This window comes from Excalfactoria chinensis, chromosome 3 (assembly GCF_039878825.1).
Source record: "Excalfactoria chinensis isolate bCotChi1 chromosome 3, bCotChi1.hap2, whole genome shotgun sequence".
Classification (NCBI taxonomy): Eukaryota; Metazoa; Chordata; class Aves; order Galliformes; family Phasianidae; genus Excalfactoria; species Excalfactoria chinensis.
Genome location: NC_092827.1, coordinates 28,768,271 through 28,782,603, shown reverse-complemented (window position 1 = coordinate 28,782,603; position 14,333 = coordinate 28,768,271). Strand labels below are relative to the sequence as shown.

Sequence of the window (14,333 nt, the reverse complement as noted above, 5' to 3'; positions counted from 1 at the left end):
TCTGGGTCAAAGAGCAGATCTGCTGCTCCTGGGTGCTGCCTGTCGCACTGCATGCAGCCCTGCACACCTAGAATGAATACGAAAGTTTGGTAAATGCATGACAGTGCTGTGCCTGCATCCCATCCCAGCTTCACCTGTGGCCAACCCCTGAGCCACAGCAGCTTTACAGGATGGGCCTCAGGGGAGTTTTCTTCCATGAATTCATCCGGTTGCTTTTTTTTGTCCCTTTGAGCTTTTGGTATCCACATGCTTCAGAAAGGATTTCCAAAGCTTAAGTAGCTACACATTGGATAAGTAAAAAACACCCTTTTGTTTGCTTTGAACCTGCCAGCTTAATCTCATGCTTTGGCATTTCGTACTGAAAGCGACAGTAAAGAATTATTCCCTCCTCACCTTGGCCACATCGCTCACATCACCATACACTGCATTTCCTCTACTAAAACCTATAACATTTCAAGGTCTTCCTCAGATCAGCATTATTAAACACCAAGAGAGCATGAAGGTTAGAGGGAGTCACAAGACTGCCTTTGCAGAACAGGCATGGGGAGCCAGGAGTTGACCTTCCTTATGGGACCTTTATGGTTACTGTGTCCAAACACCAATGGCACATCCAATACCACAGGATCATTATGGTTACTACGTCCATTGAATACCAGCAGGTAGCAATCCCAGACTCAGAGCTCAGGACAGGTTACACTCAGACACCCACCCAACTAGAAATACAGGGTGGGGGAAACTACAAGCTACTACTGGAGCGCTTCTTACTTCATGAAGTAAGTAAGCCTTGCAGCAAAATTCTCTACCTTTACGTTCACTCTGCTGGCTTTATGGCTTCAGAGGGACACAACTGTATTGCCACAGAATAATTTAGTAACTTACACAAATTAAAAGCACAGCCACTAAAAATATAGGCAAACTAAATCCTCACTTCTACTTTTGAAACCTCTCCTATATTGTTTTTACTAACCGGTGCTCCAACGATTCCGATATTTACCATCCCAGCCCAGCAATAACCTCTCATGCTTTTATTCCTTGCAGTTACTTTATAAAGTGTAGACTTCTAACTTGCACATTAGTACAGCTTCATGGCATTTGAGCAAGCATCATAAGGTGACATTTGCTTACGCTTATACATTTCCACAAGGAGATTTTTTTTATCATTTAATCGCTTCTATTGTCCTCCAGCCTTTATCCTGGCATTTTATTTTGTCTTTAGGAGACAGCAGAAGAAAGGCTGCAGGTTAATGTTAACTCCGGAGTCCATCCCTGCCCTTGGTTAATATGCCACACTTGGAATAAAGGAAGGTTGAACACAGTAGCCAACCTTTGTCCCCCAGCACCTGCTCGCCCAGTCCATAGGCCATGCTGAGCCTGCAGTGCCAGCAAGCTATGGGATGATATGACATGTTACTTCTCTCAACCGCTGTAGAAAAGGGCTGACAAGCAGCAATGTTTAAATGAAATAATAGGTAACAACCACGCATTCTTGCAATCTATAAGCTTTTAATTTGGGTAATTCAATTTATAGGTCTCTGGTAGCATCAGGTTTTATTAACCAGGAATGTGATCGCCCAGTATCAGGCAAACATCAGCACTACCTACAGTAACACTGTGAGCCGTCTTCAAGTGACAGCTAATGAAGAAGACACTTTTAATTCTTCCTATCTAGTAACAAACCTAGATAGAAGAAATTAGAGATGGGTTTCTGGCAGCATATCAGCCACAGGCACAGTGCTTTCCCATAGGCAGCCTGCCACAGCGCTTGGGCAGAAGCCCTCCCAGAGGAGATGCACTTCACTGCAGTTTAGACCGTGCCCAGTTTTGTCCGGACAAGACCGCAAAGAGTTTCTTTCCTTTACGGGGACCATCCCAGGAGCACAGAAGTGCTTTTGAAGGGAGTGTGGATAATACTCAGCGTTATCTGGCATGTGCGGCATTTTACAGAGCTACACTTAGGACAAAAAAAAAAAGGCAGCGGGAGGGAGGGGGGAAGTTCAATAACTTTTTAGTTAAGGAAGTAAGGAGAAAGCACTTTAGCCCCAGCAGCACCTGATAAGGAAGGTCTGGGATGAATTCCTCCTACGGGGAGCGCTCAGGAAGGCGCCCGTCAGCCTCCGGCTCCGCACGGCCGCGCCGCGGAACCGCCCGAGCCGCCGCCCCCCGCGGGCCGCCGGTACCTCCGCACCTCTCCTGGCCCCGCGTTCCCCGGGACAGGCCGTGCCCGGCTCCCGCTCCCGCACCGCGGCCTCGCCCGGCCACTCCCGGCTCCGCCAACTCCTGCAGCGGCACCTCCCGCTCCGCGCTCTGCCTACCTCTGCTGCCGGAAAACTCCGACAACCCCTCTCGCACACACCCCCACCCGAAGCCCCACTGCCGGGCCCCGCGGGAGCCGCCCGCACCTGCCCCGTGGCCGACCCGGGACGCTCCGGCGAGGAGAGGCCCCGCCGCCGCCGCCACCCGCCGCCGGGCAGGGGGATCCCGGCCTGCAGCGCGGCCCCGGCGCCGCGGCGTTACCTGCTGCTGCGGCCGCCGCTCCGCTCCCCGCTGCCGCCGCCGCTCCGCTCTGCGCCGCCCCCCGCAGCCCGGCCCGACCCGGCTCGGCCACCCGCCCGCACGTCAGCGCCACAGGGGCCGGCCGGGGGCGGGAGCTCGGCGGCGGGGGAGGAGGAGGAGGAGGAGGAGAAGGAGGAGGAGGCGGGTAGGAAGCCGTGCCCGGCTGCCGGCCTTCTCCGCGGCCGCGGCGGAGGTCAATGGCCTACGAGGCCGTAGGACGCCGAGGCCGAAGCCGCCCCGCTCCCCTCGGCCGCTCACCTGCGCGGGGCCGCCTCACCTGCGGACGCCACCGAGCCTTCACGGCTGGAGGCGGCGCTGCGGTGCGGGAGGGATGAGCCGGCGGCTTCTGGGCCTGCCCCACCAGCTGCTGTTCGATGGGGGTTCCCGTCGTATTTGCTAGGAGTGATGTTAAGTGCTTTTTTGTCTGTCTTTTTTGTGGTACAACAGAGACACGGACCTACTGAAGCGCGGCCAGAGGAGGGCCACAGTGATCCAAGGGATGGAGCACCCACCTCCTTATGAGGACAGGCTGAGAAGCTGGGGCTGTGCAGCCTGGAGAAAAGAAGGCTCCAGGGAGACCTAGGAGCGACCTTTCAGCATCTTAAGGGGGGCTTCAAGAAAGAAGGGGACAGACTCTTTAGCAGGGTTTGTTGTGACAGCACGAGAGGAAATGGTTTCAAACTTAAAGAGGGGAGATTTGAATTGGATCTAAGAAAGCAGACTTTTATGATAAGGGTGATGAGGCAATGGAACAGGTTGCTCAGAGAGGTGGTGGAAGCTCCATCCCTGGAGACATTCAAGGTCAGGCTGGTCAGGGCTCTGAGCAACCAGATCTACCTGTGTGTGTCTCTGTTCATTGCAGGGGAGCTGGATTAGATGGCTTCTGAGGGTCCCTTTCAACTGAAACAATTCTGTGATTCTATGATTCTTTAACTGTACTGGTTAAAAAAGAAAAAGAAGAAGGGGAGGGGGATGGGGGTTGTGTTAATCAACCATATAAAGCAGGGTATAAAATAGATGGTTTCTATCCTGCTGTGGAAAACCTTGAAAATTGGAGATCACTTAGAAGCCACTCTGTTCCTTCCACAGGAGCTCCCCTCGTGTGCACCCCGCTGTGCTCACTGCTATCACTGCTAGGCTGTGCAGCATACGTGCCGAGTGTCCCCTAACTTCTGCATCCCTTGAGTGGGATCCTGTCCTGTCTGGTGCTGAGTGCCCACGCTACCCTCAAAGGCAAGGGGCACTCAAAACACCTCATGGTTTATCTAATGAGCCCTGCAAGTGTCAACAAACACGCTTCAGTCTGTAACCAGCCATGCCTTTCTTGCCATTTGCATTACCTGGTTAGGCTCGTGTCCTGGATCACAACATAAATGAGATCACTTATCTCGTCACCCACGCTCCACTGTTTATGTTCACAAGACTGTGCTGCAGAGAGCTGGGCAGCACTGCATCATACCTGTGATGTGTGTCATGCAGCCCAGGACACATATAGCCACCCCTTCTTAAGCACCCACATGTGAGCTCTGTGTCACCTCCCCCACCCTGAGTTTTATGGGCATGCCTGGCACCACCCGCTTGTTGGCCAGCTGGCCATAAACACTTCACTTCTCTCCGTGCACTGTTTCACAAGTGGCACCGTTGTCCTGACTTCACATCGTTCCCTGGGTGGTTTCACAGTCACAGAATGGTTTGGTTTGGAAGGGGCCACAAAGCCCACCCAGTCTCAACCCCCTACTGTGTACAGTCCCAACCCTCACCAGCACAGCTGCCCAGGGCCAATCCAACCTAGCCTTGAGCACCTTCCATGACGGGGCACCCACAGCTCTCTGGGCAGCCGTGCCAGGGCCTCACCAGCCTCCTAGGGAAGGGCTCCGTCAGACCAGCAGGGATGTGCGTGTGAAAGTGGTGCCAGAGGACTCAGCACGCAAGTAATCCTGCAGCTCAGGCAAAGTGCGGGTGGGCGTAAATCCCATGTCCAGATTAACATTCCTGCCACTCACAGAATATGCCGGGAGCTTGCTGGGGCTTTTAAACACACCTGCAAGTGGCAAGTTAAATTTGACCGTGGCTTACTTATCTGACATGGCTTAAGAATGTTCAACCATTTTGAGAAAGCAAGTTATTGTAAACGCTGTCAAAAATCACAGAATCACAGAATTGTAGGGGTTGGAAGGGACCTCTAGAGATCATCGAGTCCAACCCCCCTGCCAAAGCAGGCTCCCTACACCACATCACACAGGTAGGCATTCAGGCAGGTCTTGAATATCTCCAGAGAAGGAGACTCCACAGCCCCCATGTGCAGCCTGTTCCAGTGCTCCGTCACCCTCACCGTAAAGAAGTTCTTGCGCACATTCGTGCGGAACTTCCTATGCTGAAGTTTCAGCCCATTGCCCCTAGTCCTGTCCCCACGCACTACTGAAAAGAGACCAGCCTCGCCACTATGGCTCCCACACTTCAGGTATTTATAAACCTGGATCAAGTCCCCTCTCAGCCTTCTTTTCTCAAGGCTAAACAGACACAGTTCCCTAAGTCTCTCCTCGTAGGGGAGATGCTCCAGGCCCTATAGTTTACCCATGTCATTGCCTGCTAGGGCAGCTCTTTGTACATTCAGCCTTACTGTTATCTGCAGAAGGTAGATAACTATCATCTGCAAAGGGGGGTATGGCTGGGAAGTCAAAATGTAAATTCGCTGATTGGATTAAACATATATATATATGTGTGTGTTCAATTCCATTATCAAAACAGGATACAGTGTCAGGAAATGGCCAACCAAATATTGTTGGTGCCAACACGCCTGTGATTGTTTGTGACCTGGAAGCGCTGCAGCCTTGGGCTGTCCCACGGCCTGGCTGCCCCTCCCTGATGAGGAGGAGGCATCGCTGCTCTCCCTTTCTTCTCCCTGGGAAACCTAAAAATATCCCAGGACACAGCAGCATCTGTTCTGTGATTCTCCTGGGAAAAGAGGGGAAGATTCACGCGTCAGTGAAATGTGAGCGCAGGAACTCGACCTCAGCAAAGGGAAAAGAAGATGAAAAGAGAAAGTGGGTACAATGTATTTCAGTGTTCCTATGTTGTCAGCGTAAGGAGGCGGGCCGGAAGCATTTCAGCTGTCCTTTGTAGGAAAGTTAAGATAGAAACGACAAGCTGAGGCTTTTTGGAACTGCAGGAACAGGATGGCTGGCTTGGAGACCCAAAACCCTTTTTGCTTAAGAGCTCTTTCAGACTACAGAGATTGATAAGGGATGGATGCAGCTCAGTGTTTGCAAGGGAGCCCCTTGTGCCTGTGCCATGATGCCATTCCTCCTACGTCTCAGTGCATCACATGAGGCCTCCATTCGGAGGCCCTAACACACAGGTGATGTTTGCAGCTAGAGCTCCCCTTCAGCAGCAGGATCACACAGCGCCTGTCAGGCTGCAGGGTCTGTGGTGATGGGCAAGAAACCTGTTAGCACAACCTCCAGCAAGTCTGTAGCTGGCACCAAACCAGGGGGTGTGAATAGCAGGTTAAAGGATCCTATGTGTCTTCTTAGGGAACCCTGGGAGGGTATAATGTACACCTGCATTTCAAAGACTATCACATAGTGTCCAGCCTAGTTACATTTCTAAGGAACTGAATTCTTTATAATTAAATTGATTAAGATTTACACCAACTAAAGGCAAGAGGGTGAAGGATCCCACTGGTGAGGCTGGAAATCTCCCTACAAATCTAGTTATCCTCAAGTTGTTGGTACTGTGAGTTAAGTTTCTCTCTCCAGGCTTTATCATGGAAGATTAAATGCAAAAATCAAGTCTGACGCTGACTACAGCCCTTTGCTGTAGGTATCACTTTAGACAGAAAAGCTTGTGCTTAAACTGTGCTGTAATTAGCTGGGTCTTGTTGTGGGTCATACGTAGCTTCGACTGTTTAACACGTTGCACGTAGTGAGTAGCATTCTGCCTGCAGAAATGTCTATGGGCACCGACTTAAGTCACAGCCAACAACTTAATGAGGCCAGGAGTTCATTTACTTTACAGTGCTTTGTTGACATACGCTAAATGTATATGAATGAAATGTTATTACAGCGTGTCTGTGTAACGTGGTCATGCTGAAATGCCTCGCAGCCTGTCAGTGTCAGCTGTTGGCATTTCCTGCCTGTGTCTCAGTTTAATGCCTTGATACTCCCTAGAATCGTTTTATAATTTTGCAATTGATTTATAAAGAAAAAAAAAAACCCTAAAACTATGGAATTCATCACCTCACTGCTCTCCAGTGTATTTCAGATTTACCTAAGAGGAGTTTCTTAATGTAGCTGCCAATTTAGTCCCGCCAGCAGAATTTATCTGTAATTTATCTGGATGAAGAATAGCTTGCTCAGATATTGCAAATGAACACCTCGAACAGGATTGAGGTTTAGCAGATGATGTTCAGAGACAGTTGGAGAAAGAACATTTTCTGGGATTTATACTTCCCGATTCCAGGAGGTTTCTCCTTTCAAAATCAGACTCTGCTTTCTTTCCCAGGAAGTTTTCTTTAGATAAGAGGCATTCAGTCCCATATCATGTGAATTATGTACTGGAAATTGGTGCGTAAGCCTTATGTTATCCACTCAGTTTCCCTAAGCATTATATGTGTATACATAAATCTCTTGATTTTCCCCCCTCTTTCTTCCCAGTAGACTTTGCACGAACAACCCTCGTGATTACAGCGGAGTATTTCAATAGCCTGACTTTTCCACAGGCCTTTTGGATTCCAGCCACTCCATTCTGGTTGCAAATAAATCAGATATTACAGCTTAAGGCAACAGCTTCTATTTGAAATCTTCTTGCTTCATTTCAGTTCGTAACAGTTTCTTCTCTCACGTTATCAGACTGCGTTACTTAAGGAAGGTTGATTGTTTTACATTTTCACTCCTTGCAATGTACAACCAGCTTCTGAAGCTCTCGGTTGGGAATAAGTCTTCCAAACCAGCCCCATTTTTCTGTTTCCTCAACTTAAAGGGTAATTAAATTAAGCAAAGAGATTGGCTACACTGCGAGTAGCTCGAAGCAAAGGAACACAGGATGGGCTTGTATAAATAATAGCATGGGACTACATAAGAGGAATCCCTAACTTGTCAGGTCGCAGAACCACACAAAATCACACAGTCATAGGGGTTGGAAGGGACCGCTGGAGGTCATCTGGTCTAACCTTCTGCTAGAGAAGTTTTCCAACAGTAGATCACACAGGAAAGTGCCCAGGTGGGTTTTGAGCATCTCCAGAGAAGGAGGCTCCACCACCTCTCTGGGCTGCTCATTCCTGATCATAGTATCATAGTATCATAGTATCATAGTATTGTGCGAGTTGGAAGGGACCTTAGAGATCATCGAGTCCAACTCCTGGGATTCGAGCCCTCTGTGTAGCAGAGTGGCACTTCTACCCCTTGCGCCACAGGGGGGATTCGAACCCAGGCCCTCTGGTGTTGCAAGCGGCAATTCTACCACTGCACCACCGGGCACACAATGATGTCTATTTGCTTTTTGTTTTACTTGCGTGACCAGATTCATTCTATAAACCCAGATGGTGAGGACAAGAAAATAAGATTGCAGTATCCCAGAGTAGTGGGAAGATATTCTTGGAGCCATCCCAGTATTTCAGGAGGCGCAGATTCCAGTCTTAATGCAACACGTCCATGTCCCAAGGGAAAGTATTTGCTTTTGTTTTGGCAAGATCTCTTCTAGCAAAGAGACCAGAGGCCTGTTCCCAAGGCTATAAAAGTAGCACGGGACTCACTGTCTCACATATTTCATCTGGAGACATGGAAGCATCCATAATGTAGGAATAAGAACACCGTAAAAGCCACACAGTAGCGATTATCATAAATGTTTTCCAATTTTAGCTTTTTATTAGTATTGTTTTTTTCCGCATCTGCATTGTGATCATTCACAAGGATTCACTTTTCAGTGGTGACCAGCTATGGTCAATGAAATAACTGCAGGCCATTCTTAAGGATGTAGATTCCATCCTTGATATCTATCTGAACAAACTTTGCCTTGTTCTTTGCAGTTGGGGTGCTGCATGGAGTAAGAATAACTCCTCACCAAAAGAAAAGCTGACGCAGCATGTTGCTTCAGCACCTCCCTGTATTCCTTTACAGCACAGTTACACACACACTCAAATGCCATCAGAATGCTGGGTGTGCTCAGACTGCCTCCTCGCACCCTTAACATCCACATACTAGTGAGGTCACCTCAAGTCTTGCCCTGAGTGATCACCTGCTGCTGAGCAACCATTGAGTTGCGTTTCACATCCACAGCACTAGCACTTCAACCCCATGTTGGTCCTCATGAATTCCTTAAGAATCCACAGATGTGAAACAGATGCAGAATGACATCTCAAGTGTGTACATCCAACGCATGTACTAGCAAACAAGTTGTTGTTTCTTCAGAAGCATCAAAATCACATGGATTCGGGGTTCTGTAACCACTGCCTGAAGCCTGGCATTGTCTTCTTTGCACCCTCCCTTCAGGTGTTTCTAGCCTCTCCAAGTCCCCTTGGACAGAACCACAACCCTCAGGCATATCAGCCACTCCTCCCAGTTTAGTAGAGTAGCACCCGCATGTTTGCTGAGGGAACACTGCTCCTTCAGCCACATCTTTAATGAAGATGTTCAATGAGACTGGACCCAGTAGTGACCCTGGTGCACTCTGCTCATTACTGGCCTCCAGCTTTGTGTCCCTGATCACTCGCTTCCAGGCCCCACCCCACAGCCAATTTGGCTGCTGTCTGCTCATCCAACCTGTATTTCATCACCTTCTGTGCTGTCAAAGCTGCTTGGAACATTGGAAGGAGGTAGCAGTGGTTATTTTCCTGAAGTGTAGGCTGAAGAATTGGGCTTTGAGATGTGTTAAAAGATTATCAGATGTAGTCTCTTCCAAGAGAGACCAGGAGAGAAAGCAGAACAGAAAGGCAGCCCCCTGGGGTTTGGAAGGAAGGGACAAGTAATGCAAAAAGTAGTATTGTGGAGTTAGTCATAGAATCATAGAATGGCTTAGACTGGAAGGGACCTCAAGGATCATGAAGCTCCAACCTCCCCACCACAGGCAGGTTTACCAACCTCCACATGTAATACTGGACCAGGCTGCCCAGGGCCCCATCCAACCCGGCCTTGAACACCTCCAGGGACGGGGCATCCACAAGATCTCTGGGCAGCCTGTTCCAGCACCTCACCACTCTCATAGTAAAGAACTTCCCCTTGATATCCAACATAAATCTTCCCTCATTAAACTTAAAACCATTTCCCCTTGTCCTGCTGTTATCTACCCTTGTAAAGAGTTGCTTTCCCTCCTGTTTGTAGGCTCTCTTTAGGTACTGGAAGGCTGCAATGAGGTCACCCTACAGCCTTCTTTAGGCAGAACAAGTCCAGGTCCTCCTAGGGACCATCACCACGACGATGAAAGTCAGAAAAACTCATATACAAAATACACATTAAAGATGCTTACAAACATAGGTACTCAAAATTGGGTAATATTAAACAATGAAATCATACAAGAAGCCTTAATTTGTCCCACTGGTGACTGAATGGAAATTTCTGCATACAAGTAATGTTTTCTCCAGATAGCGCCTCTCTCAGTGGATGCAGTCGAGTGTTCGGGGAGCTCAAAATTTCACGGTAAAGGCAACCATGAGCTGAGTAATTCCTGTTGTCCCATGAGAAGCTGTGATAAGGACAAAAAAAGAATCTCCTTACTAAAATACCTAAATAATGCCTTTCAGACACGAACACACAACTCATCACTATGGGAAAATCATATTGAAAATGATATTGAAATCGGGCTGAATTCACTGTGTCCAAATATTCCTCAACAGTCTAACAACAATTAGATTGATTGGCAGCAGCACGAAAAGCTCCGAATGACTGCACTGTAAGGGGCAGAGTGACCTCTGAGAACGTGAAGAGCTAATAAACTACTGCAAAGAACATTGCCTTTGTGGAACAAAAGCCTGGCTTTCCTGAGGGGTGTCTGGGGGGGGAGGTAAGAAAGAACAGATCTCTTTCTGATTAAACACCATCATTGGACACTGCCTGTACAAACACACACAACAAATCAACTCAGACATTCTGGAACCTGAATGTTACCTGCAGCAGCAGAAGCCAGCACCATTTCTGTTTGAAGTCCAGAAATTTCAGTGGCCTTGTAGGATGGGACGGAGCCGAACAACTTCTCACGGCCTTTTATTGCCCTTTTGTAACACTGACAGATATTATTACAGGATTGTTTACCAATCAGTTCAGCTTTCAGAACCAAATAACATTTAAATAAGAAACGTAATCTGTTTGCTTGCATTCCTAGCACCAATTATGTTTCACATAGTTTCATTTTCTGTTAGAAACTCAGCGTGGTTCTAATGTCATTTTTATGGGGCCAGCTTATCTCGCTTTCCTGTGCTGCAGAACCCACACTGCACGCGGTGTACTCCTATTGCACACTATGAAATACACTTCCAGGAGCCAAGTGATAAAACACAAACTTCTCCAGAACTAAAACAAGTATCCTGCTCCCTTTCAGCCTTTTTCACAAACAGCAAAGTCACCCTATAGCTTTAAAATCCAACTAATTAATTCCCAAGAGCTCCTATGATTAACACTGTTTTTCACCCAACATACACTGATGTTTCTACCCAGATTACCGCTACCTGTAAAATATGAGCTAGGAAGGACAAACTCTGATGCTCAGAGTCTGACTTAAGGCTGTTTGAGGAGAGTGGGGATTATAGGCTTGTCTGCAAACTGCTGCTGCATGTCACCATCAGTATATTTAGTAATACGTGGTTACACTTAGTACATTTCAGTGATGTCAGTATAGGTGCAAAACTAAACCAAGTTTCTGAACTCAGAAATACTGTTAAAGAGAGATGGTGAGGTATCAATGTATCAACACATTATCAACACATAATAAATTTCCCTAAGCTAAGCTGCTGGGGAAGTCTAAGCCCTGGGTTAAAGGTCAGGTTCTAGGCATTGAATGGCTCAGTAGCCTCTGGATACAACATGACCACGAGTCCAGTGGAAGGCAGCTCTCTCCTCACATGGGAACAGATGCACAGCTGCACCAGTAGGGCTCAACAAACCACAGCAGAGAAAGCAGTCCTCCTGCAGATTACATCCTCGGTCACCAGACTGGATCCGACAGAACAGACGCCTTTCATTGCATCTTTCTTTGAGCGCACATATCTGGGATAGGCACAAATGATTTAGTTTTAAGATAAGGTGGCAAAAGGGAAATGAAATGGCTGATACCTCATTGTTAGTTTTACAAAGTTACAGTTCCTAACAGCCGTTCTGCTGTGACTGCCAGAAATAGAAGAGCTGAAAGACTTTGGAGGCTGTGAGCCTCTGTGAATCCAAGCACACACAGCAGAGAGGTTCTCTAGAGGTACTGAGTATGTGGAGCTGAAGGATGACGAGGCAAGACTTTAAACAGTGACTGGAAACGTTTTCATTTGAAAATAAAATAAAATAAAATAAAAAAATCTGAGAAATAAAATATAGCGAACCCACAAACTATGGGAGCTGCTGCTGTTTGCTCACCATAGAAGGTGGTGAGCAACTCACTCAAGTTTCCAGAGGAGCTATGTTAACAGGAATCAAATGCAAAAGCTTCCAGTCCTCCTGTTCTACTTGAGGAGTTTACCACACAGCACATCAATTGAATATGTATATATGTGTACAGATCAATCGCATCGTTTCCTCATCATGATAAAATTTGCTTGACTTTTCAACTCTTTCTCTGCTGAGTGCTTCAGACAATAAATTCTTCCAAGACAGGAGTGCGGTGCACCCACAGTCCCTGTTGGAGCCTCTGCTCTTCGGATGCTGTGCTCGGTTATTTCCAGCAAGAGAACACAACGTCTCAAGGGGCTGCTGAGATGGCTCTTCTACTTTTGCAGCCAACCCGCAAACGTGCACCAGAAGCACATCCATTTTTCATGCTGAGTAATCCAAAACTTTTCAAGGAACTCTTTAACTGTTATTCTATCCAACGTGAAACACAATACCAAGAGATACATTTAATTAGGTAGGAAGCTGATACCCCGCGCTGCAGGACACAGCCGTACTACTCAATGCATTTGTGATCTTCAGGTCCTGCAAGGAAATAAACAACACTTTCCTCAAAGCGTATCTGTTGATACAAAAACACCTATTCCCCTCCCTGCTCCTCTCTGAATAGATCTGATTCAGGTAAGCCGATGGTAAAACTCCTCCTATGATTGCAGAATAACATCATAGCTAATCCCTACGGAATGAACAAACTCCTACCAGAAACACACGTAGCGGTAAACTAGTTAAATAAGTCAGCAATGTTTTAAATAACTCATTTTTTTTTTCTATTTAAATCACATTTTATTAAAAAAAATAAGTTTCCTATATTTAACACGTATATTAGCTTGCTGTATATGACCGAGGATCTCTAGACCTTTAACGTTAAAAGATAATAAATCAAACACTTTCTTCACAGCTTCAAAACCTGGGAGGGTGGAAGATGGGGATGACAGGAAGGAGGAAGAGGAAGAAGCAGCAGGAGGAAGAAGCACCAGGTCATTCCTGGCAAGAGAACCAAACAGTTCCACATCAAATTACGAACCTGCATCACAAACGTCAGAAAAAGGCAGACTGTTATACTGACCAAATTTGGATATACTGCATACTGTGAGCAATATAACATGGGGGAACTCTGAACTGAGCATACATTCCACTTGCAATTGTCTCTCTATTTCCAGGAAATGACTTTCCTCTCTGCAAGCCGTCACTGATTCACGTGTGTTTGTAAAAAACTATTCCAATACATCAGTTGCACTGGAAGCATGCAAAACACTGCAGGGAAACAATCTGAACTTATTGCAGCACTTATTTCCTTTATTTAGTTTTTACGGCAAGAATAGTAGACTAATTCCATGGAGGAAGTAACTCCTACACATGTCCCTTACACATGTAACTTGTAAACCAGAAGATTGCCCCCACACAGTTTGAACAAGAAATCCATGTAGGAGTCATCTATAAGAGACACGCGGTGCTTACATATGTATGGGGACCCAGAGTCTGCATTAAGAAGAGATGAGGGAATGAACAAGTCCTCCCTCGATCCCGTGGGGCACCTGTGCAAAAGGTTAACAGCCCCTGGCTGTATTGCTCTATGCGCAATCACTGCCTCAGTGAGTGAACTCTGTTTCATAAATGCCCTGGCGGTCATGTCATTAGCAGCCATGTTTTCAGGGTTCAGGGAGAATGGAATGCCACAGAGAAGCCTAAAGTAATGGAGCTTCAAGTACACTTGATCTCACGTATAAAAACTGGTTTTGGGTTACACAGTTCAGCTATGGGAGTCTCTGCTGCATCTGTTGGGGAGAAGGGAATTACACATTACACTCCCAGTAGAAGAACCAGAAGAGAAAGCACTGCGTCCAAGGAAGGATAGAAGGCCCCTCTCCACCTGTGAGACTCCACCCCCAGAAAGGGACAGCTTCCAGCTTGCTTCAAAGACATCCAAACTAGCAGCAGACTGGATACCCATCTCCTTGTGAAAGCCACTTCTTGTTTTAGTCACTTAAAAACCGAAGCCTTTTTAACAAGGATGAAAGGCCGTTTGCACTGTAAGCAACAACGGCATCTTAAACTACCTGAAAACCAAAACGCACTGGAATTATCCAAACGAATCCCAGCATTAGGTCTGATGCTACCTAAGAGCCAAGAACAAACAAGCAAGCAATGAACACTGGTATTTTGGTTTGGATTTTTTTCTTTTTTTTTTTTTTTTTTTTT

General features: G+C 47.1%; 1 protein-coding gene across 4 annotated transcripts in view; it reads right to left on the bottom strand.

The window, feature by feature from the left end:
- Positions 1-2,616, bottom strand: part of MYO6 (myosin VI) — a 96,673-nt gene extending 94,057 nt beyond the window's left edge. For all 4 annotated transcript variants that reach the window (XM_072332161.1, XM_072332162.1, XM_072332163.1 and 1 more), the window contains exon 1: positions 2,515-2,616. The gene's annotated coding sequence lies outside the window, so the exon portion shown is untranslated. The remainder of the gene's footprint in view (positions 1-2,514) is intronic.
- Positions 2,617-14,333: the final 11,717 nt, after the last annotated feature.